The sequence below is a fragment of the Dendrobates tinctorius genome, unplaced genomic scaffold, assembly GCF_039654945.1.
Source record: "Dendrobates tinctorius isolate UK_male_01 unplaced genomic scaffold, ASM3965494v1 ptg000130l, whole genome shotgun sequence".
Classification (NCBI taxonomy): Eukaryota; Metazoa; Chordata; class Amphibia; order Anura; family Dendrobatidae; genus Dendrobates; species Dendrobates tinctorius.
Window position 1 is genome coordinate 1,265,997 of NW_027361798.1, and position 21,630 is coordinate 1,287,626.

Genomic DNA, 21,630 nt, shown 5'->3' on the forward strand with positions numbered 1-21,630 from the left:
TGACCATAGACGAACCCTGTGACAATGCAAGCAGCCGTAGCGCGGTGTCATGGGTGACTCGCGGTCCCAGGAAGACATGCTTCAGAGTGTCCAGGAACCGAGAGGCACTCTGCACCACATGATCACCACGCTCCCACAGCGGTGTGGCCCACTCCAAAGCCCTGCCCGACAAGAGGGAATTAATAAATCCCACTTTGGCCTTCTTGGAGGGGAATCATGCTGCCAGCACCTCCAGCTGTATCGAACACTGGCTCACGAAACCCCTACAAGAGGCACTATCACTCGAGAACTTCTCGGCCAGTGGGAGGCGGGACAAAGTCGGGGCAGGGATGACAGTGGTCACACGGGAGACAGCCTCTGTGGCTGCCTGAACAGCGACCGCAGTAACATCCGCAGCTGAGGCTGGACGCTCGAGTTCCGCCAACCTGCCCTGCAGCTACCGGATGTACTGCAGCAGTCGCTGTTCATCCACCATTACTAGCCAGACCCGGGCGCTAGGATAATGATAGGGCTGGTGGAATGCACCAAATTATAAAATAATAGTAGGTGCGTTTGCAGCCCGGGGTCCACCGTGCAGAGGTGGTACACTGCTGCTAAGTAATAGCGGAAGAATTAAGCGGTGTCAAACCAGACACACGTGGGTTACGTCACCCAATGTGAACAGGCGTGAACTCTGTTAAAGCACAGAGCCGCACAACCACTGAACGTAGATGCCGGAGCGTGTTAAGCTCACAGAGCCCAGCCAAAAGAGCGCACAGTGTACGGCCACAGAACTGTATCTCAAGGACACGGGGTTAGAGTCCTTCTAGGCCCACTGAACGCACGGCGTCGCTGCCGCGAACGCCGCTATAGACGCTGGCTATGGAGCACGTGCACTGAGGCGTGCCGAGTCCCTGGTGAGGACTGATGCCTGACTCAACCTCTGTCCTACCTACGCCAAAGCCTGGGAGCTAGTAGGCTAGGCTGCACAACACATGCATACCAAGGGTAGGGGTTTCTTAATGAGTCATTCACCAGAGACATTCATGCGTGCATACATCACTCACTCCACATAGTCTGTAAATACAGTCTCATCCTAGCGCATGGTCGAGCGGCCATGCGAACCTTTTATAGCCTCAAGCGTCCGGGACCTTCCTTGTTTCTCGGATGGGCCAATCCGAACAGGAGCAGGACCTGAGCACGTGACCTTCGATATCCAATGGGAGATCACTCCACGGGCTTGCTCAGTGGCCCGACAAGGTCCCTGGAGAATCTCGCTGCTGAGCAGCATGTATTGACATAGCTGTGCCAGAGGTGGCAGCAGCAAGCAAACCCACGGAGCTGGTCTGGGCAGAGTGTCTGGACCGACGAGTTTGCTGAGCAACCTCCTCTGTGGCTGGAGAGGAATGGGAGACTGCTGGAAGTAAGGCTCTGCATTGCTGCTGTGCAGTGGCAGGAGCCTGATGCCTAACAGGTGCAGTGGTAGCCCTAAAGGGGTGTTACAGTGGAGGCACTGCTGAGATTTCAGAACTAACACAGGAGTATTTACTATGGAGACTTTAACAGAGCAAGAAGTGTATTTGTGGTGCGAAGAGATGCAGGTTGCAGCTGAACAAAGCTTTGTGGTGAGCTCCGTGATGCGTCGGATGAGGAGATACTGAAAACAGTTAACCGACTCACTGAACTTGCCCACCCTAAAGTGGTTGACCCCAGGAAGGAAAAAGGGGGACAATTACCCACAGCCCTGATCTCAACAGGGCAGATTTTAAGGAAAGAATATTTCCCATCCATGATAACTGTGTCCCCAGAACATGGTAGACAATGGAAGATCACTTGGCCTATTGAGTCTGAAGTGGAGACCCGGCAACAGGGATCAACCACTCAGCCTAGAAAGACTAGTGTAAGTCTGCCCTCTACTCCATTTAGGACCAGTCAGGAAGAGACAGCTGATGTGCTTATGACAGCGCTGGGAAAGTTAGTCAGTCAGTTCGCAAAGATGCAGCCAGAGGGGAACTACCGTCGCCTAAGAACTTTTTCGGGTGCCCTCCCCACCCCTGCTGGAGAAGAAGGCTAAGATACTTGGAGGGATGTCACTTTGCTGTGCTTAGAAGAGTGGCAGTGCACTGATGCTGTGAAGAAGCAGAGAATAGTAGAAAGTTTGAGGGGTACTGCTATGGAAGTGGTGTAGGTTGCTTGGTGGAGCAAGCCACAAGCAACTTATCAAGATTATATGAGTGCTTTAGAAGATGCTTTTGGATCCCCTGAAGATGCCACTGATCTTCTCTATAAACTCCGCACCACCTACCAACTGCCAGATGAGAAGATGTCCGACTATCTCTATCGACTAGACAAGCTGGTTCATAGAATAGTATCCAAAGGTGGAGTCAGCCCTAAAGAAGTTGATCAGTGTGGAACAAGTACTCAGAGGAGCTCTCACGCATGATCCAATTGCCCAGCGGATGAGATCTAGTGATAGAGAGAAGATTCCTGGTTCTTTTCATGAGCTGCTTAAGGAAGTTTGCAAGGAGGAGGCTATTTTGGCAGAAAGAGAGAAGATATCCCCTCGGGTGACTACTGTTGCCCTGAAGCCAGCAGCCGACTGCCGAGAGATGGAATTGCTGACAGTCATCGAGAAACAGGGGGAGCAGATTACAAAATTGTTAAGTGCCCAGATCAAGACAATACAGCGGCTACAAAATGCTGCGGAGGTAGCCGAGAAGAAAACCCTGGTTTCAGGAAGCAAGAATGATGACCTCTGTAGAGTAGAGAGTAGGAAACCAGAAGGGTGCTTTGTTTGTGGGAGTCCAGACCATATGGCTCGTCAGTGTCCGAAGAAGTGGAGCTCAAAGAACTCTTCACATCTTCCCCATCACACTCAGGTGCAGTCGGGAAACGGGAAGGGGGGGCCAGTAGAATCCCATACGGTGCCCCCATCAGCAGCTAAGTCCTACTCTACCGCCCCATCCAATAGTGCCTCATCAAACACACTGCCTGAAGGTTTAGTGGGACCAGCCCCACATGTCTCCGCATATATCAATGGTCAACCCTGTACAGTATTGCTGGATAGCGGATCTCAAGTGTCCATCTTCGAAGGATGGTATAAGAGATATTTGTCCAACGTACCTGTTGTCTGGACTCGTGGTGTGGGTGCTATCCCTACAGAGGGTACGTGTCCGTGAGACTACGATTCCCAAAGACTGTTGTTGGGGTGGATAAAGAGATACCCATCTTAGCGTTAATCTGCCCAGAGGCAGAGACAGATGAGAGATCAACACCCGTCATAGTGGGAACAAATGCTAACATCTTCCGTACATTAGCTCAGTGGTGTCGGGAAGTTGGGGGAGAAAATTACTCGCAGACCCTATCCATCCACCCAGTCTGTTTGGAAGCCTATGTGAAAACGGAGGAAGAGAAGAGGGAACTACAGCCTGAAAGCTTTGACCCCTGTTTTGATGGAAGTGAGCTGGAAGGAGAAGACAGGAGGCTGGTCATCGATGGCATGATGTTGACCTATGATAGAATGGGACATATCACTGAGGTCCCTAGGCTGATACCCTCTAATTCCAATTCTGTTTGGCCTTATTTCCCGGTATCTCCCATGTGTCCAGGTGGTGGTTTGTGTGCATGTAAATTTGATGTTAGTCAGGATGCTCTAACCCCCCTTCATGTTTCAGGTGGTGAGTCCTCATATCGTGATGGGACACTTTCAATGACTCTCCAGGGGGAGAATGTAACACCTGCACAGGAAACTGTCAGAGCATCTACCGGCATGCTGGAGCTTACACACTCTAAGAAGAGTTTTGCAGTGGCTGTTAAACAGGGACCTACAGACACTAATTGTTTTTCTCCTGAGTGGCAGAAGACTACAACTCCCAGGAATCCTTGTTCCAGTGAGATGATAGAAGAAGGGAGGAGGAGGGACTTGGGGGAGAAAGGAAATGTGCAGAGGAGAGAGAACGTGGCTGCTGCTGGTTATGAGAGACAGAGCGGTGTGGACCTTGATTCCCCTAAGTTGCAGAGTGTGGGGACCCCGCGGAGATACCTGTGTTGCTGGAGAGAGCAAAGATCCAGAGAGTCTGGGTGGCACTCCCATCGGATAAAGGTCTAAATCCTGCAGCTCCCAGCTGGAGTCCAAAGAATCCTCCGGTCATTAGAGACACAGTGAGTGCCCTTATGAGACTTGTGGTTCTATCAGCGCTATTTACAGTGAGTACAAGGCAACATAAACTATTGACATCAATGTTCATCTAAGTGCACCCACGATTGTTACTTTGCGCGTGCGCCAACATCCGCGGCAACTGGGCCCAATGTTTGGACTGAGTAAATACAGAAGAGGGGGTCTTTGCCACGTTATATTTGCAGGGTTGTAGTTTAATTAGACGGTGATGTGTGTATGACTTTTATAGAGCACAGTTAATTGCATTGTATGTTTATTCCTTTAAACCCACCTCAATTCTGCTTTATAGCAATAAATCTGTTAAACTGTTTTACTCCTGCTTCCTGAGTGTGTACCGAGCTGTGGCAGGGGTTTCCTGAATCAGCCCCTGACAGAAAATAACTGTCCTTCTGCAGCCCAGAGAAAGAGCTCCAATCAAGATTTGGGTGGAGGCACTGCGTACAAAACTCCCAGGGTACAGTGGTAGCCCTAAAGGGGTGTTACATTAATGTTTTGCTATGGAATGATTATCTGAATTAAAGGGATAATCATTCAAAGTTTGAAAATTGCTAATTGTCAAAATCACTGGAATTTGCCGATGCGTTCAGAGTTATTACCACATAAAGTGACACTGGTCAGATTTTTAAAATTTAGCTGTCACTAACTGGTGAAGCCTATGTAGTATTTGCAAAGACTATCAAGAATTTAAAGGAAAGATTGCAACTCACCCTGGGATACACAGACGAGGCCTCAGAAAACATTATTTCCCCATTTGGAGGTAGTGGGACTCCTAGACTGGAGTGGGACGTCTGTGGTCAACAACAAGGAATCCCGGATTCAAGGCCACTATAATTTCAGGGTACCATTCCTACACGATGTAAACCAGGTTTACATCCTAATTTTTTGAGAGCCATCAGCTTGCCCTCAGTCATACATTTTGGAGGGCCTACAGGTGGCCTTCACTCATACAGATGTGCCCAAAAGTATTGACACCCCTGCTATTCTGTCAGATAATACTCAGTTTCTTCCTGAAAATGATTGCAAACACAAATTCTTTGGTATTATTATCTTCATTTAATTAGTCTTAAATGAAAAAACACAAAAAGAATTGTCTTAAAGCCAAATTGGATATAATTCCACACCAAACATAAAAAAGAGGGTGGACAAAAGTATTGGCACTGTTCGAAAAATCATGTGATGCTTCTCTAATTTGTGTAATTAACAGCACCTGTAACTTACCTGTGGCATCTAACAGGTGTTGGCAATAACTAAATCACACTTGCAGCCAGTTGACATGGATTAAAGTTGACTCAACCTCTGTCCTGTGTCCTTGTGTGTACCACATTGAGCATGGAGAAAAGAAAGAAGACCAAAGAACTGTCTGAGGACTTAAGAAACCAAATTGTGAGGAAGCATGAGCAATCTCAAGGCTACAAGTCCATCTCCAAAGACCTGAATGTTCCTGTGTCTACCGTGCGCAGTGTCATCAAGAAGCTTAAAGCCCATGGCACTGTGGCTAACCTCCCTTGATGTGGACGGAAAAGAAAAATTGACAAGAGATTTCAACGCAAGATTGTGCGGATGTTGGATAAAGAACCTCGACTAACATCTAAACAAGTTCAAGCTGCCCTGCAGTCCGAGGGTACAACAGTGTCAACCCATACTATCCGTCGGCGTCTGGATGAAAAGCAACTGTATGGTAGGAGACCCAGGAAGACCTCACTTCTTACCCCGAGACATAAAAAAGCCAGGCTGGAGTTTGCCAAAACTTACCTGAAAAAGCCTAAAATGTTTTGGAAGAATGTTCTCTGGTCAGATGAGACAAAAGTAGAGCTTTTTGGGCAAAGGCATCAACATAGAGTTTACAGGAGAAAAAAAAGAGGCATTCAAAGAAAAGAACACGGTCCCTACAGTCAAACATGGCGGAGGTTCCCTGATGTTTTGGGGTTGCTTTGCTGCCTCTGTCACTGGACTGCTTGACCGTGTGCATGGCATATGAAGTCTGAAGACTACCAACAAATTTTGCAGCATAATGTAGGGCCCAGTGTGAGAAAGGTGGGTCTCCCTCAGAGGTCATGGGTCTTCTAGCAGGACAATGACCCAAAACACACTTCAAAAAGCACTAGAAAATGGTTTGTGAGAAAGCACTGGAGACTTCTAAGGTGGCCAGCAATGAGTCCAGACCTGAATCCCATAGAACACCTGTGGAGAGATCTAAAAATGGCAGTTTGGAGAAGGCACCCTTCAAATATCAGGGACCTGGAGAATGGTCTAAAATTCCAGCAGAGCATTGTAAGAAACTCATTGATGGTTACCGGAAGCGGTTGGTCGCAGTTATTTTGGCTAAAGGTTGTGCAGCCAAGTATTAGGCTGAGGGTGCCAATACTTTTGTCTGGACCATTTTTGGAGTTTTGTGTGAAATGATCAATGTTTTGCTTTTTGCTTCATTCTCTTTTGTGTTTTTTTAATTTAAGACAAATTAAATAAAGATAATAATACCAAAGAATTTGTGATTGGAATCATTTTCAGGAAGAAACTGAGTATTATCTGACAGAATTGCAGGGGTGTCAATACTTTTGGCTACAACTGTACATGTTGGAGGACCGTCAGGTGGCCCTCAAACTAAATTAATTTTCAGGGCTACATATTTTATTTTTAAAAATAACACCATACAGTTTGCAGGTGGGAACACAACAAAACATGGTCATCCACGAGACCTAGCTTCCTGTCCCACTTTGCAGGGGGCACAGGACAACACAGTGCGAAAAGGCAGTCAGTTGGTTTGTAGATAATGCTTCCAGTATGTTTCTGCTCCTGATCTGCTAATTTTCTCCCTCTATAAAACCTGACCAGACCTTTACATTCCAGCCTGCGAAAGTTTACCTCCTGGCTTGCTGGTGTTAGAATGTGTACTTGCTGCTGGAGATTGTTTTCTGCTGTGGGAGTCTGCTTTCCTCATTATCCTATTCCCATTTGATTAGTACATGCCTATCCTTCCTTATAGTCCTTCCTACCCTTGATGGGTGTTTTTCTAAGTAAGTTACTTTTTGTTTTTCCTCTTTGTCTTACATGTTTATAGCCTAACATATCTGTCCCAGGACTCTTGAGGGATGAGAAGGGGACAGCTTAGGGCATATCAGAAGCATAGTAAGGTCGGAGACTCGGGCCTCTCTACCATCAAGAATACCCCCGAGACAGGGTTAGTTAGGGTCCCCCTACCTTTCCAAAGACCATCACAGCGTGACACTTCCTGGTGGGAACAGCCAAGTCTTGCCTGTTGGCAGTCTGGCACACATGGTTGACTTTATGAACCATTGTCTTCCCCATGACCCTCGCGCTATGCGCATTTTGGCCAACACTGATTATTGATTGTTCAATTTCTTGACCCAGTATACAAGGAGAAGTTTCCATCTCTCCTTCCTGAAGTGGAGAGGGTTATTAAAATGGTGCAATACCAGAAGGCCTAAGTTGAACAATTTGTGGAAAAATTCCCAACTGACAACACTGGTGGCAGAGATCACAGTTCCTGGGACAACCAAGCAGGAGAGACGATGGAGACACACACCAGGTCCAACAGAAGCAGAGGAAGATTATCAAAGGTCTGGGACAGTTTCATTAGACCCAGTGCCCAGGCTCTGATATACAAGGTACTTTAACAAGGAGGAAAAAGTTTTGGAAGCTGATGAAGAAGTTCCTAGCTGAGCCTACCCTCATCCTGTATGATTCCTCTATACCATACAACTATTGGGTATTTAAGCTGGACACCTGGCATGAATTGTCCCTCTATTCCTTGGAGTTGCTGGTCAAAACTATCCCTCCTCCAGCACCCATCCCTACTAGTGATGAGCGAGTATACTCGTTGCTCTGGTTTTCCCGAGCATGCTCGGGTGTCCTCCGAGTACTTTAGCGTGCTCGGAGATTAAGTTTTCGTTGTCTTATCTGCATGATTTGTGACTTGTAGATAGGCTGAATACATGTGGAGATTCCCTAATAAACAGGCATTCCACACATGTATTCAAGCTGTCTAGCAGTCGCAAATCATACAGCTGAGGTGACAAAAACTAAATCTCTGAGCACGCCAAAATACTCGGAGGACACCCGAGCAACGAGTATACTCGCTCATCACTAATCCCTACACTAAATGCAGTTAACAGTGATATTAATAAGGAATAGAAATGAAGAGATATAACCCTGATAAGGACTGTTAGTTTTAGGTTACTGCAGAAACACTGTAAGACTATAAACCCTGTCTATACGCCTCTAATCTTCCATCCCTTCTCCAGAAGCTTTCCCTACACTAATTAGAGCTAACAGTAGAATTAATAGGGAATAGAATAGGATAGATGGAGCTCTCTAAAGGAATTTAGTTTTTTGGTTTCTGCAGCAAGGACTATAAGACAATAATCACTGCCTAAGGCCTCCATCACATATCCAGGTGATTCCTGTTCTGAAAAAAACACTACTGGTGAAATCCATGGTCCATGTCCGTGTGCCATTCGTATGTACGTATGTGACATCCTTGTGTAATACATATGAGGTCTGTGTGTCTATGTGCTTGTCAGTGTGTTGTCAATATGACATGCATGGGATGAAATGCAGTGTAGAAAAGAAAGTTTTATGTATTAGAGATGTTCAAAGATAGAGATAGATAGCGTCGAGGAACATGATAGTTGATAGATAGTAGATGATAGATAGATAGAAATATGTCATTATGATTTCTAATCAGTGCTTTGCATGCTTATTTTTCTGTACTTGTATTTTTTAATAAATAAATAAATTAATAAACAAATAAAGTGGTGTCCCCTGTAAATTTCCTAACTAGCTGAGGGAAAGCCATTAGATGAAGACTGATGTTAATATTCTGTTAAGGGCCAATAGCAATAAAAGTTCAAAGGCTATAAACATCAGCTCACAGCTGTTTGCTTAGCCTTTACTGGTCATGAATGAGGGAGACCCCCCTCAAAAAATGAAGTTGGGTAACCCCTATAATTACTAACCAGCAAAGGCTAAACAAGACAGCTGTGGGCTGATATTAATAGCCTAGGAAGGGGCCATGGATGATGACACCATGTTAGTGTAGGGTCGGTGGCGGGCCGAGCTGGGGGGGTGATAGGGGGTGGTCCCACTTCTTACCGCGCAGAGATGATAACAGAGACACGATGGAGGCAGATTCTGGGTGCAACAGGTCCAAGTTTATTCACGCTGGCCGTCCGACTGACGGCACACCTCGCGGCCCTCCGTTTCCAGAGCCGCTTCTCACACCGTACACTAGGGACGTGTCTGCACACACCGTCCCCTCCTTTACTGTCGACGCTCCTGACAGGTCCGTCACTGTGGCCGCCTTAGGCCCGTAAACCAACAGCGCTTCTACTGCTCAGTCGTCGTGTTACATACGGTGTCCTTCACCCAGAGCCTCGTCTCTGCTGCGGTCCTTTCCTGTCAGGACCACCCCCCTGACGTTTCCTCTCCTCAGTCCCCTTGGTCGGATTCTCCTCAGGGCACACAGACTGTCGTAGTCCTCCTGTCACCTGAGCTCCCCCTGGGGACTGGAACCTTCTGGAACCCTCCCTCAGTATTTATAACTCTCCCGGTTCCTTGAAACTGTCACTCTAACTGTCACCACGCCCCCCATGACCAACGGTTTCTAAAGCCCTAAGCTGCTGTAAAGTCCTTTGCTCACACTCCTCCCTGCCATCTAATGGTCATCCCAAGGTACTGCACGTCCACTACACTTTCCTAGTTGTTTCCCCACTGTAATCACTGACACCTACCTACACTGTGCAAACCTATCTTTCTTCACTCTGACTAGTCCGTCCGTCCGTCAGGTCACCTTCCCTACACTTCCCCTTCCTTTGTCCATTGTCGTCCTCGACAATCGTCATCCCTGCCTTCGTCGTTCTGAATCTACACCTACATTCTGTTGTCGGACCAGAAGTTGAGCCAAACCCACTATCTGCGGGGGCCGAACCATACTGGGAGCACTATGCTCTGAGCAGCCTACTGCTACTCACCAGCGCGCAAGCCACATGACAACGTCTTTCAAATTGGGCAAGGTACACCCGTATTCTCTGTACGGCGTGTATCTTTCCCCTACTCTCCCCTACTGTTACCTTTCACTATCCGGTACGCCATGATCGAGGCCACTCACCTACCAGATCATTGCCGGCGCCCGCATTTCCTTCTTCAGGGGTGTCCGTGGTGTTGGGGACCTGACCTAGGACGGCTGTCTTTCTCACGTCTTCCAACTCATTTTCCTTCTTTCAATTACATGCCATGGTCGGCGTCCCGGTCTCCCAGACCTCAACTCTTAGATCCCTACCGGATCTCACACTTTCCTTTGGTCCCGCAGACCTTCCCTTACCCGGACCTGTTGCATTTTACTTTGGCATATTATACAATAAACAACTTTATAATAGCACAAGTACCCATTTTTATATTATTTTTTTTTTCATTTTCTTTTGCTTTAAAACTCAACGTTCAACAATAAACATCGCCAGTACTCCTTTTCCCTCCCCCTTCCTTGGACATGAACACTCCCTCTTGTCTTCGTATCCCCGTTCTGTCAAGTTTCCAAATCAGTAAAATAACATCCTGTAAGAGGAACATTCTAAAAAAAAACAGCTTAATCACATAAAACATTTTTTTTTTTTAAAACTAGAACTGTTCTTTCAGACTCTGACAGTCCAGGCCATCTCCTGATGGCCGGTAGCAAGGGGCCCACAGCCGTGGAACTCCTGGGGTGAAGGGAGTGTCCAATACAGTCCTCTTTATGGGGGTTCGCGTTCCTCGGGTACTGCCAGTACCGCCACCGCATAATACCCGCGGGGGCAGTATTCTTTATAATAAGAGACAAAGTCCCCTATTTCCAGGGCACGGCCGTGGCGTATGGAGGCTACGTTCACGTATACCTTCTGGCCAGTCTGATCACGTATGAAACCATACCCCCGGGCCACATTGGTGTACACCAGCCGCCCCCGGGATCTTTCCACCGCCATGCCAGCCTCCCCTTTTGAATGAAGCAGGCTCCATACCTCCTGCTCTCGAACCTTCTTTTGTTTTACCACCTCCGCAACCCAAACGGAGGGTACCGCGCCAGTCCCAGAGTCCGGTGGGCGGGACCTTGCCGAGAAAGGGCGCGGGGAAGAGGCGGCCGATGATATCTGTGGCCCAGCAGTCGCTGGGGCCGGGTAGCGGATGGGAGCAGCCGTGATTCCTGAGGGCTGGTCCGGTTCCAATACTGGTATTACCGCGGCCGCAGGGTAGGCCGCATCCACAACTTCCAGCAAAGCCGGAGTAACGGCCGGTTCGAGTGATGAGGCTGACACCAGCCGAGGGAGCGCAACCGCGCCTTCTGTAAATAAGCTCCGCCCTGGTGACTCCGGGCGGGAAGGCTCGGGGACGGGAGCGAGGGCCTTGCTCAATTCCGCATATAGCATAGGGCCCTCCGTAGCCGGGCCTTCCGGTACACTGGAGGCTGCGTGTTGTGGCAAAATGATAGGGGCCGCTTGTGAAGCCGTCGGCAGGGCCGGGGGAACTCTCACCTTCCCCGGCGCCGCGGCCTCCGTCACACCACCGCACGGCTCATCCCGCAGCCTCCGCTCTCCAACTCGCTGCTCAGCAGGCCTAGCTTCCAGACTCTCCGCCGGTATCAATGGCGGCCGCTCCTTCTGGCTCCGCACGGGCTCCGCACAGACTCCTCTTCTTGCCCATGGACCCGAAGATGACGTCTTCTGTCTCAGCTCGTTCTCCTGCCGCCACTGCCATTCTAGGCGGCCAATGCCCCGACACCCGCAGCGTCTCATACCGTCCGGTGGGCAGCAATCGAATGGCGCCAAACAGCCGCTCCCAAGCTTTTCTTCGGTGTCACTCCCTCTGTGGGGTGGGGCGTTGACAGGCCTCTCCACCCACCTGTCAGGGTCCAATAGATGGAAACGTCGGCCTCCGGGCACATACTGCTGTCCACGGGGGTACGTTGGAGGGGGTCCCAGTCCATTCTGAACAACTGCGAACACCCGGACCTCGCCTCTGCGTTGAAGGAGCACCGCCATACTGCACTGTCCCTGGTACCGCCCCGGATCCTCTACTGGCCACACAGATTCATCACTGCGCTCCTCATTTGTAATCCACTGGTAAGCCAATTGCAATCCACCGGTAATTGTAATCCAAACTGAGTAGACTGAGTCCTTTTCCATTCTTTGAGGCAGGTCTGCCGCAGAAGATGATGTATTAGCGGCGGTTATCCTGCCGACTACGCCAAATGTAGGGTTGGTGGCGGGCCGAGCTGGGGGGGGTGATAGGGGGTGGTCCCACTTCTTACCGCGCAGAGATGATAACAGAGACACGATGGAGGCAGATTCTGGGTGCAACAGGTCCAAGTTTATTCACGCTGGCCGTCCGACTGACGGCACACCTCGCGGCCCTCCGTTTCCAGAGCCGCTTCTCACACCGTACACTAGGGACGTGTCTGCACACACCGTCCCCTCCTTTACTGTCGACGCTCCTGACAGGTCCGTCACTGTGGCCGCCTTAGGCCCGTAAACCAACAGCGCTTCTACTGCTCAGTCGTCGTGTTACATACGGTGTCCTTCACCCAGAGCCTCGTCTCTGCTGCGGTCCTTTCCTGTCAGGACCACCCCCCTGACGTTTCCTCTCCTCAGTCCCCTTGGTCGGATTCTCCTCAGGGCACACAGACTGTCGTAGTCCTCCTGTCACCTGGGCTCCCCCTGGGGACTGGAACCTTCTGGAACCCTCCCTCAGTATTTATAACTCTCCCGGTTCCTTGAAACTGTCACTCTAACTGTCACCACGCCCCCCATGACCAACGGTTTCTAAAGCCCTAAGCTGCTGTAAAGTCCTTTGCTCACACTCCTCCCTGCCATCTAATGGTCATCCCAAGGTACTGCACGTCCACTACACTTTCCTAGTTGTTTCCCCACTGTAATCACTGACTCCTACCTACACTGTGCAAACCTATCTTTCTTCACTCTGACTAGTCCGTCCGTCCGTCAGGTCACCTTCCCTACATTAGCACCACGCCGAATCCCTGATCTGACAGGCAGGGTCTCCAGCGTGTCACTTCAATCACTGCATGCTTCCAGCAGAGCTTCCAGCCAGGCATCCAGCCATGTCCTTAGAGCACACGTTGTTAGGAGTGGCGGAAGGCACTAAAAAAATAAATAATTAAAGTGCCTTCGCCACCCAGGGTCCACTGTGCGGTGGATGACAAAACCGCTGCTGAGAGAGGCAGAGCACTAATATGAACAGGGTTCTAACTCACCCTGCTGCGATAAGGCAAGCTCTGTTATATGACACAGAGCTGCAGGAAAAATAATACACAATAGTATCGCTGAGCCTGTTAACAGCACAGGATCTCAGCAGCACACGTGCGGTAGCCGGAAACCGGAGTAGTTAAATACAGTCACTACAACCGAGGGGACTTACCGTGTACACGTGTGCTCGGCGTCGCAACTGCACACACCTGGACAGACTGCCAATATCGCAAGCGCGATGCAGGACGCTAAGCTGCTGGAAAGATGGAGCTTGTGCGCGCTGGCGCTAGTGCAGGTGCTGACAGAATACCACTCACTCACAGACGTTATAACCGAGGGAAGGGGTTTCTTAATGAGTCAGTCACCAGTCCAAGCATCCGTCACCATACACACAGCAGCAGTATAAAAATACTAGCGCATGGCAGAACGGCAATGCGCACTTTTTAGAGCGTACAGGACCTGCCGGAAATCTCCAGAGCCCTGAGCTTAGCCAATGAAATCAGGAGCAGGACCTGAGCACCTGACTCCTTAACTCCAATGGGAGCTCGTCCCGTGGGCATGCTCAGAAGCTGGAAAAAAGGACAGCCTCTGGAGACAAATGTCTGAATCTGGATTCCCGCATAGGCATCATAGAACCCAGATTCCTAACACGCGTGCTCCCATCCTCTTAAAGGGTCAGCACATGCACTTACTATTTCCTCCTCAGCCAATGGCTGTGGGGCATTGTGTCAGAGCTGCGGAGGGCTGCGTAGTTCCTTTGTGAAGCTCCACCCACTGCCACACCTCCTCCATTCAGCTCCGCCTACGTCTGCATGCGGCCTGCGTACCTATCTTTAACATAGGGTATGCAGGCCATGCAGATGTATGCGGATGCGTCCACATGTGTCATTTTGATGCTGCGGCGACTGCAACAAAATGCAACATATTGCGTTCGCCGCAGGTCGCAGGCCGCAGCGTCAAAACGACGCATGCAGACGCATCCGCATACATCCGCATGGCCTGCGTACCCAATGTTAACCCCTTTCTGCCATCAGATGTACTATCCCATCCATGTGCCCTGGGACTTAATTCTCAGGGACGGGATAGTACGTCATAGTGATCAGCGGCGCCCACGTGGTGAGCGCCGCTGATCGCGGCCGGGTGTCAGCTGATTATCACAGCTGACACCTGGCACAATGTGTCAAGGGCGGTCACGGACCGCCCCGACACGTTAACCCCTTGTACACCGCGATCAAACACGATCACGGTGTACCGTGGGTTAAAGGGAAGCATCGGCAGGGAGGGGGCTCCCTCCGTGCTTCCCTGAGCCCCCCACGGCAGCGCAATGTGCAGCGCTGCTGCGGGGGGCTCTTTCCCTACAGGCCCCCAAATCCAAATTGGCGACAGGGACCTTCGGGGGCCTGTAGGGAGCAGCCAGCAGTGCCTGTGACAGATCGCTGATCTGTCACAGTGATCTGTGATGTGACAGATCAGCGATCTGTCACAGGACAGTTATGTCCCACCTGGGACAATGTAATAAAGTTAAAAAAAAAAAAGTTTAAAAATAATTTTAAAAAAATCGCTAAATAAATTAGTAAAAAAAATAAATATTCCCCAATAAATTCATTTTTTGAAAATAATAAAAAAAAACAATAAAAGTACACATATTTGGTATCGCCGCAACCATAACGACCCGCCCTATAAAACTGTCCCATTAGTTAACCCCTTTAACGAACCCCTTAAAAAATAAAAATAAAAAACGAAGCAAAAAATTATGATTTATTATCAAACCACCGAACAAAAAGTGCAATAACGCGCGATCAAAAAGACGCATATAAATATCCATGATACCGCTGAAAACGCCAGCTTGTCCCGCAAAAAACGAGCCGCCACACAGCGTCATCTACAAAAAAATAAAAAAGTTATAGCTCGCTGAATAAAGCGATGCAAAAATAATTATTTTTTATATAAAATAGTTTTCATTGCATAAAACCGCCAAAACATAAAAAAAACCTAAATGAGGTAACGCTGTAATCGTACTGACCCGGAGAATAAAACCGCTTTATAAATTTTACCGCACGCGGAACGGTGTAAACGCACCCCCCCAAAAGAAATTCATGAAACGCTGGTTTTTGTTCATTCTGCGTCCCAAAAATCAGAATAAAAAGCGTTCAAAAAATGTCACGTGCCCGAGAATGGTACCAATAAAAACGTCAACTCATCCCGCAAAAAATAAGACCTCACGTGACTCGGTGGGTCAAAATACGGAAAAATTATAGCTCTCAATATGTGGTGAAGAAAAAACTATTTTTACAATAAAAAGTGTCTTTTAGCGTGTGACAGCTGCCAAAAATAAAAACCGCCATAAATAGTAAATCAAACCCCCCGTTATCACCCCCTTAGTTAGGGAAAATAATAAAATAAAAAAATGTATTTATTTCCATTTTCCCATTAGGGCCAGGGCTAGGGTTAGGGTTAGGGCTAGGGTTAGGCTTAGGGCTAGGGTTAGGGCTGAGATTAGGGTTAGGGGTGTATTGGGGTTAGGGTTGGCGTTATAATTGGGGGGCTTCCACTGTTTGAGCACATCAGGTGCTCTCCAAATGCAACATGGCGTCTGATCTCAATTCCAGCCAATTCTGCGTTGAAAAAGTCAAATGGTGCTCCTTCCCTTCCAAGCTCTGCCATGCGCCCAAACAGTGTTTTACCCCCACATATAGGGAATCAGCGTACTCAGGACAAATTGCAAAACAACTTTTGGGGTCCAATTTCTCCTGTTACCCTTAGGAGAATAAAAAATTGGGGGCAAAAATATCATTTTTGTGGAAAAAAATGATTTTTTTATTTTCACGCCCAGGCTTTATAAACTTCTGTGAAGCACTTGGGGGTTCAAAATGTTCACCACTAGTGTTGAGCGACTTTTGTTTTTTTAGGGTCGAGTTTCGTCCCGAAACACGAAACCCAATGTAAGTCAATGGAGAATTAAAGTCGGCAGTGAGAGGAGGACAGGAAACACACCTACAGTGCCCATTTGAATGCCAAAAGCATAAATTATTGTTACTGAGGCTTGTCAACCTTAATTAACTTCATAATACAAGTTACGCACTGAAAAATGGGGGTTATTTGGCTACAGTTGTGGGGGGGGAGGGCTGGCTCCAGGTTTTCGTGGGCCCAGGGCCAAAGAGCGCCCCTTTAACACATACCACAACTCATGATGCTCCGATACGGCAGAGAAATAGCGGTATAGTACAATGAAAAATACTTCACTTCTTACATCTCATGACTGATATCCATTTTAAATTCTCCAATACCTCCAAAAACGGACAGTATATTACTCCATACAGTATTATGGCCAGCGCTTAGTGCGCTATACAGAGTAATGAGGCCCATCTATTTCACCATACAGAATCATTATTCCCATATAATGTTTCAAACCGTATATGATGAGCTCCACATAATGCTACAGTATATGTTGGTCCCAATGGATGAAGCTCCACTGTCTTATGGGCCCAAATAATGCTCCATATATAATGGGCCCCATTTCTACTGCTCTAGTGTATAATGGGCCCTGTAAATGCTGCTCCAGTGTCTGATGTCCACCTTTGGAATGCTCCAGTGTATGGTGGGCCCCATATATCATTCACCAGAGTATAGTGCTCCCCAAAAATTGCTGTCCCAACATTGAAAACAATTACATAAGTCTCCTTGCTAGGGAATCCCTGCACTACTCTGAACTCCTTGTCGTCCCCATCTTCCATCTCACTGCACTTGGCTGTTTAGGCCCTCCCACCGGCAGAGACACTTTTGCGTACTATGCGGTGCCCTGTGCCAGTGCCATCGCCCATGAGTATGCCCCCCCACCTGCTCAAGGAACCTGCACTTTCATCTGCACCTTCTTCTTTGTCACCGTGTAAGGTGGTATAGTATGCGGGAAGGGGAACCTGAGTTTCCTCTGGGTCAGATTCTGGCTGTGTAGAGTGCGAGGGGAATGTAGTGGTCTGGGTCAATGTACCAGCAGCATCATCCAGCAGTGGCTGGGCCTCAGTGCACTTGTGGCGTCCCCAAGAGTACGGTCGCCACTGTGGCATTGCCTTCCTCCTAGGGAGTGTGTTGTCAAGCTTGGGAGCAACGAAGGATCTCTCTAGCAGTGAAACCAACACACAACACATTTCCCACTCCAGGCCAGCAGGGAGACCTCTGAACCTTACTGCTGAGGAGCTGCTCTCTGTGGTCGGGAGGAGGTAAGTTAGGGCACTCTGTGCAGGGAAGGGGAAGTGTGTGGACGTGAGAAGGGGAGCTGGAGGATGAGCAGAGTTAAGGCTCACTCTTAGCTGGAGCGCATGGTCCGGATTCCGTTCTCTGAGTTTGTAGGGACACTGACGTTCCTGCAGCAGAAACTGGGGGAAGTAGCAGCTATAAATGCTCTGTACCCAACTAAGGCTCGGAGGCCCCAGCATCGACGTGTGCGAGGCAGAAGGAAAAGGCTACAGCTGTCTGCCATACAAGTAAAGTCTGAGGAACATATGTTAGACAGGAGGCGTTTCAGTGAACCACGGTCCTGTGAGTGCTTCCCCCACAAGCGCTAGAAAGGAGACGTTCAGGAAGGTACATGTTGGCGGAGTGTTGGAAGGGAGCTTTCCATTCTGGTCCCGGAGGTTGGCAGAGGTCCTGACCCGGAGGACACAGCACGGAGGCAGGCATCTGTATAACCTGCAGACTGTGAGTAAACATTTGGAACTGCACGCTCTGGTGTCCTACAGTTATTCCAGCACCGCTACATCTGGGTACCAGCACCTACACCGCCTGTGCCTTTCCCCGATCACTACATCTACACTTCCCTGGGACTCCAGCTCCACCTGTGGGGAGCTTCACCATCTTTGCTGCACAACACCATCAGTACCAGAGGATCCGCATGCAGCGTCGGCCTAACATCTATGTTGCCGAACACCACAGGTGGCGTCAAACTATCTATATAAACTCTTTACCATTATACCACGCCATTTACATGGGCGCCCAGGGCCACCGTCCGGGTCACCGCTGCTGTGACACATCCCACTGACACCGGCCCGGTACCGAGTACCCCACAGCCCTGGGAGGGCGACCCATATGCCGACTGCTGATCGGGCGGCGTTATTCCCACGAACCTCCAAACAGCATCCCTGAAGGCAAAGTTTTTTGGTTTCCGGGGGCAGTATAATTGCAAAGCTGAACCTTAAAGGAATGTCCAAAAGGGCACCACCAGGAGTGGAGCCTGTGGCTTAATTGGACTGCACCCGGGAAACCACTACCATACAAGCTACAGAAAAGATGGACAAATTGCAAGCTTTGTCGATTCTGTGTGTGGTGTGGTATGTCCGTTTGTAGTTGTGCTAGCGATTTCTCAGCTTTATTCCGTTAACGACCGAGACTCCGGCATGGCCCCGCGGTACGCGTCAAGCTTACTAGAGGGATACGCGAGGCTGTGGCACGTGAGATCGAGCAATAACAGGTCTAGCATTCCAGTACATGTCCGGGGCTGCATGCACGCTACACTGAAAGGACCAGCTTTTGTCGCTTACAGGTGCAGATAACCTGCTGATCTCCGTTAGTGATGGGGATCTGGGATTCAGATTATTCCCCGCGAACGATGATTTCCCAGTAAGTTCAGGTCAACCGCAATTCCGGAGTTAGGCCGAACCGTCATTCCTGAAAAAATTACGTGTCCAAACCACAGGTGCTGTAGCTTGCTTAACAGCTCAGCAGCCGTTCTCAGGCCCAGTATGGATTCAACAACATTGTAGAAAGGTGATAAAGGGTACAGTTTCACCGGATAACACGTATACAGTATATGTAGCCTAGTTTACACATTAAAAATATGTGTCTATAGATAAGGAGGCAGGCTCAGATGTTCTCAGGCCCAGTATGGATTTGACCAGATTGTACAAAGTTGAGAAAGGGTACTTTATCACTGGATAGCATAGTTTAAACATGTAAAATCTCCATGTTCTCAGTATGGATTACACACCAATCTAAAAAGTGGAAAAAAGGAAATGCATTTGAGGCGTACACAACTATATACTTTTGGTGTTATTTTTAAATCTTCATATATATTTCTGTCTCAGTAATACAGTCCAGCCTCTCCGCAATAGGAAATGAGATGCATACAATTAGTGACATAAAGGCTATTGATTGCCGAAATCTAGGAATTATTATTCACGGGAAAAACTTCCGTCACAATTCTCATAGGCGATGCTGACCCTCAATTAATTTGTGTGTTGAGACAGTGAAAACATTTTTTTGTGAATAAAGTCTTGCTGTATCGCACTTCCGTTGATTCCATCACTTTTACTCATCTCAATCCTATTTTTATCACAGGGAGCGATGTAAACATGGTGCTCACTGGCTATCATGATCTGTCACGTAACTTTGGAGTGCAAAAGACAGAAGCCACAGGCCGTAGGCGATTCTATTTGATTGGCATGAGAGGGCACATTTTGAAATGTGCGCCGGAATGTCACACGTTTGTGAGTAGGAAAACTGTGAAAGCTGATCATAAACCACCACTGCATGTAATTGTGAGTCGACGTCCATAAGAAATGGAAGCCACTGATCATCTGGAGCTAGAGCCCGGCCAGCAGGACATCTTAACCATCATCTTTCAGTTCAATCAATTTGTAGTGGCAGTCCCAGTGAAGGATTTGACAGCCCAGACTACACAGCGGAGGAGCAGGGAGAGGTAAACATTGCAAATGCTGGGGCCCTGCCCAAGCAAGGGGGGCACACTCGTGGGCATCGGTACTGGCACTGGGCCCCTCATAGTACGGCGGTGTGTCTGACGGCGGGTGTGCACCACCACTGTCAGAGACACTTGATTGCACTATGAGGGACCCTGTGCCAGTGCCTGCGCCCAAGAGTCGGCCTACCCACCTGTCCAGGGCAACGGCACTCGCACGGTTTTGTGCGCTAGGTGATGACCCCGGCCATGGGGGGGGGCGCCCACTTAGGGAGGTTTACAAAGTGGCATATGTAGATGTGGGTCATTCAGCTGCTGCAAAAGGCGAAATAGGTCAAGTTCGCGGAATAGGAGGAGGACCAAAGCAAGCCATTTTTCTGGCAACCTATGTGTCATCAAGGGAAGGTGGGACAAAATCCTTGGAAACCCATGCATGGTTCATTTTAATGAAGGTTAGATCATCCACATTTTGGGTTGACAGACGGGTCCTTTTTTCTGTCAGGATTGATCCAGCTGCACTGAAGACTCTTTCCGATAGCACACTTGCAGCTGGGCAAGCGAGCTCCTGTAAGGCATATTGTGCCAATTCAGGCCAGGTGTCCAGTTTAGTGGCCCAATAGTCAAAGGGGAATGACCTGTGCGGGAGCGGGAGAACATCGATATGGGAGGAAAAGTAGTTGTTAACCATAGTTGACAACTGCTATCTCCTGTCACTTTCCATCGATGCAGTATTACCAGTTGTGTGAGCGGTCCGTGAAAAATCAGTCCACAACATTGTCATGAAATCCCTGTCTCCAACGCCACTTCTGCTGTGTGCACCACGAACACCTCTGCCAAGCTGCCCCCGGCCCGTACGGCTCGTGTGAGAACCATCACCGCTGCTGTGTGCTGGGAATGCCTCAACCAACCGGTTAACCAGAGTTGCTTGTTTAGTAGCCAATATTAGGTCATGGTTCTCCTGTGGCATGATGTTTTGTAATTTGCCTTTATAGCGTGGATCCAGGATGCTGGCCAACCAGTAGTCGTCATCGTTCAACATTTTGGCAATGCGTGGGTCCCTTTTTAGGATCTGCAAGGCATAATCTGACATGTGGGCCAATGTTCCCGGTGTCAATGATGCACTGTGAATGCTGGGTGGAGGAGCACTTTCTGGCAAATCCACATCCCTCCAGTCACGCACAAACCCTGTACCAGACCTTGCCACGCCAACATTTTCACTTGCCCCACGAGATGCATCCTCCTCCCCTAAGTAATCATCCCCATCATCATCCTCCTCCTCCTCTTCTTCCTCCACCTCGTCCAGGAGAGGTCCCTGAGCAGACAATGGCTGAATGCCATCAAGGATTCCCTCCACCTCTTCCTCCTCGTCAACATTGGCTGCAGACGCCTGCTCCTTAAGGTGCGTCAAAGTTTGCATGAGCAGACGCATAAGTGGGATGCTCATGCTTAGGATGGCGTCGTCTGCGCTTACCAGCCGTGTGCATTCCTCAAAACACTGAAGGACTTTACAGAGGTCTTTCAGCTTCGACCACTGCACA

The 21,630-nt window shown here is 48.9% G+C and overlaps 1 protein-coding gene across 1 annotated transcript in view; it reads right to left on the minus strand.

Annotated features, from left to right (window-relative positions):
- The window catches only part of LOC141047911 (cytochrome P450 2B19-like), a 310,299-nt gene that overhangs the window by 200,477 nt on the left and 88,192 nt on the right, over nucleotides 1–21,630 (minus strand). The window lies entirely within an intron of this gene.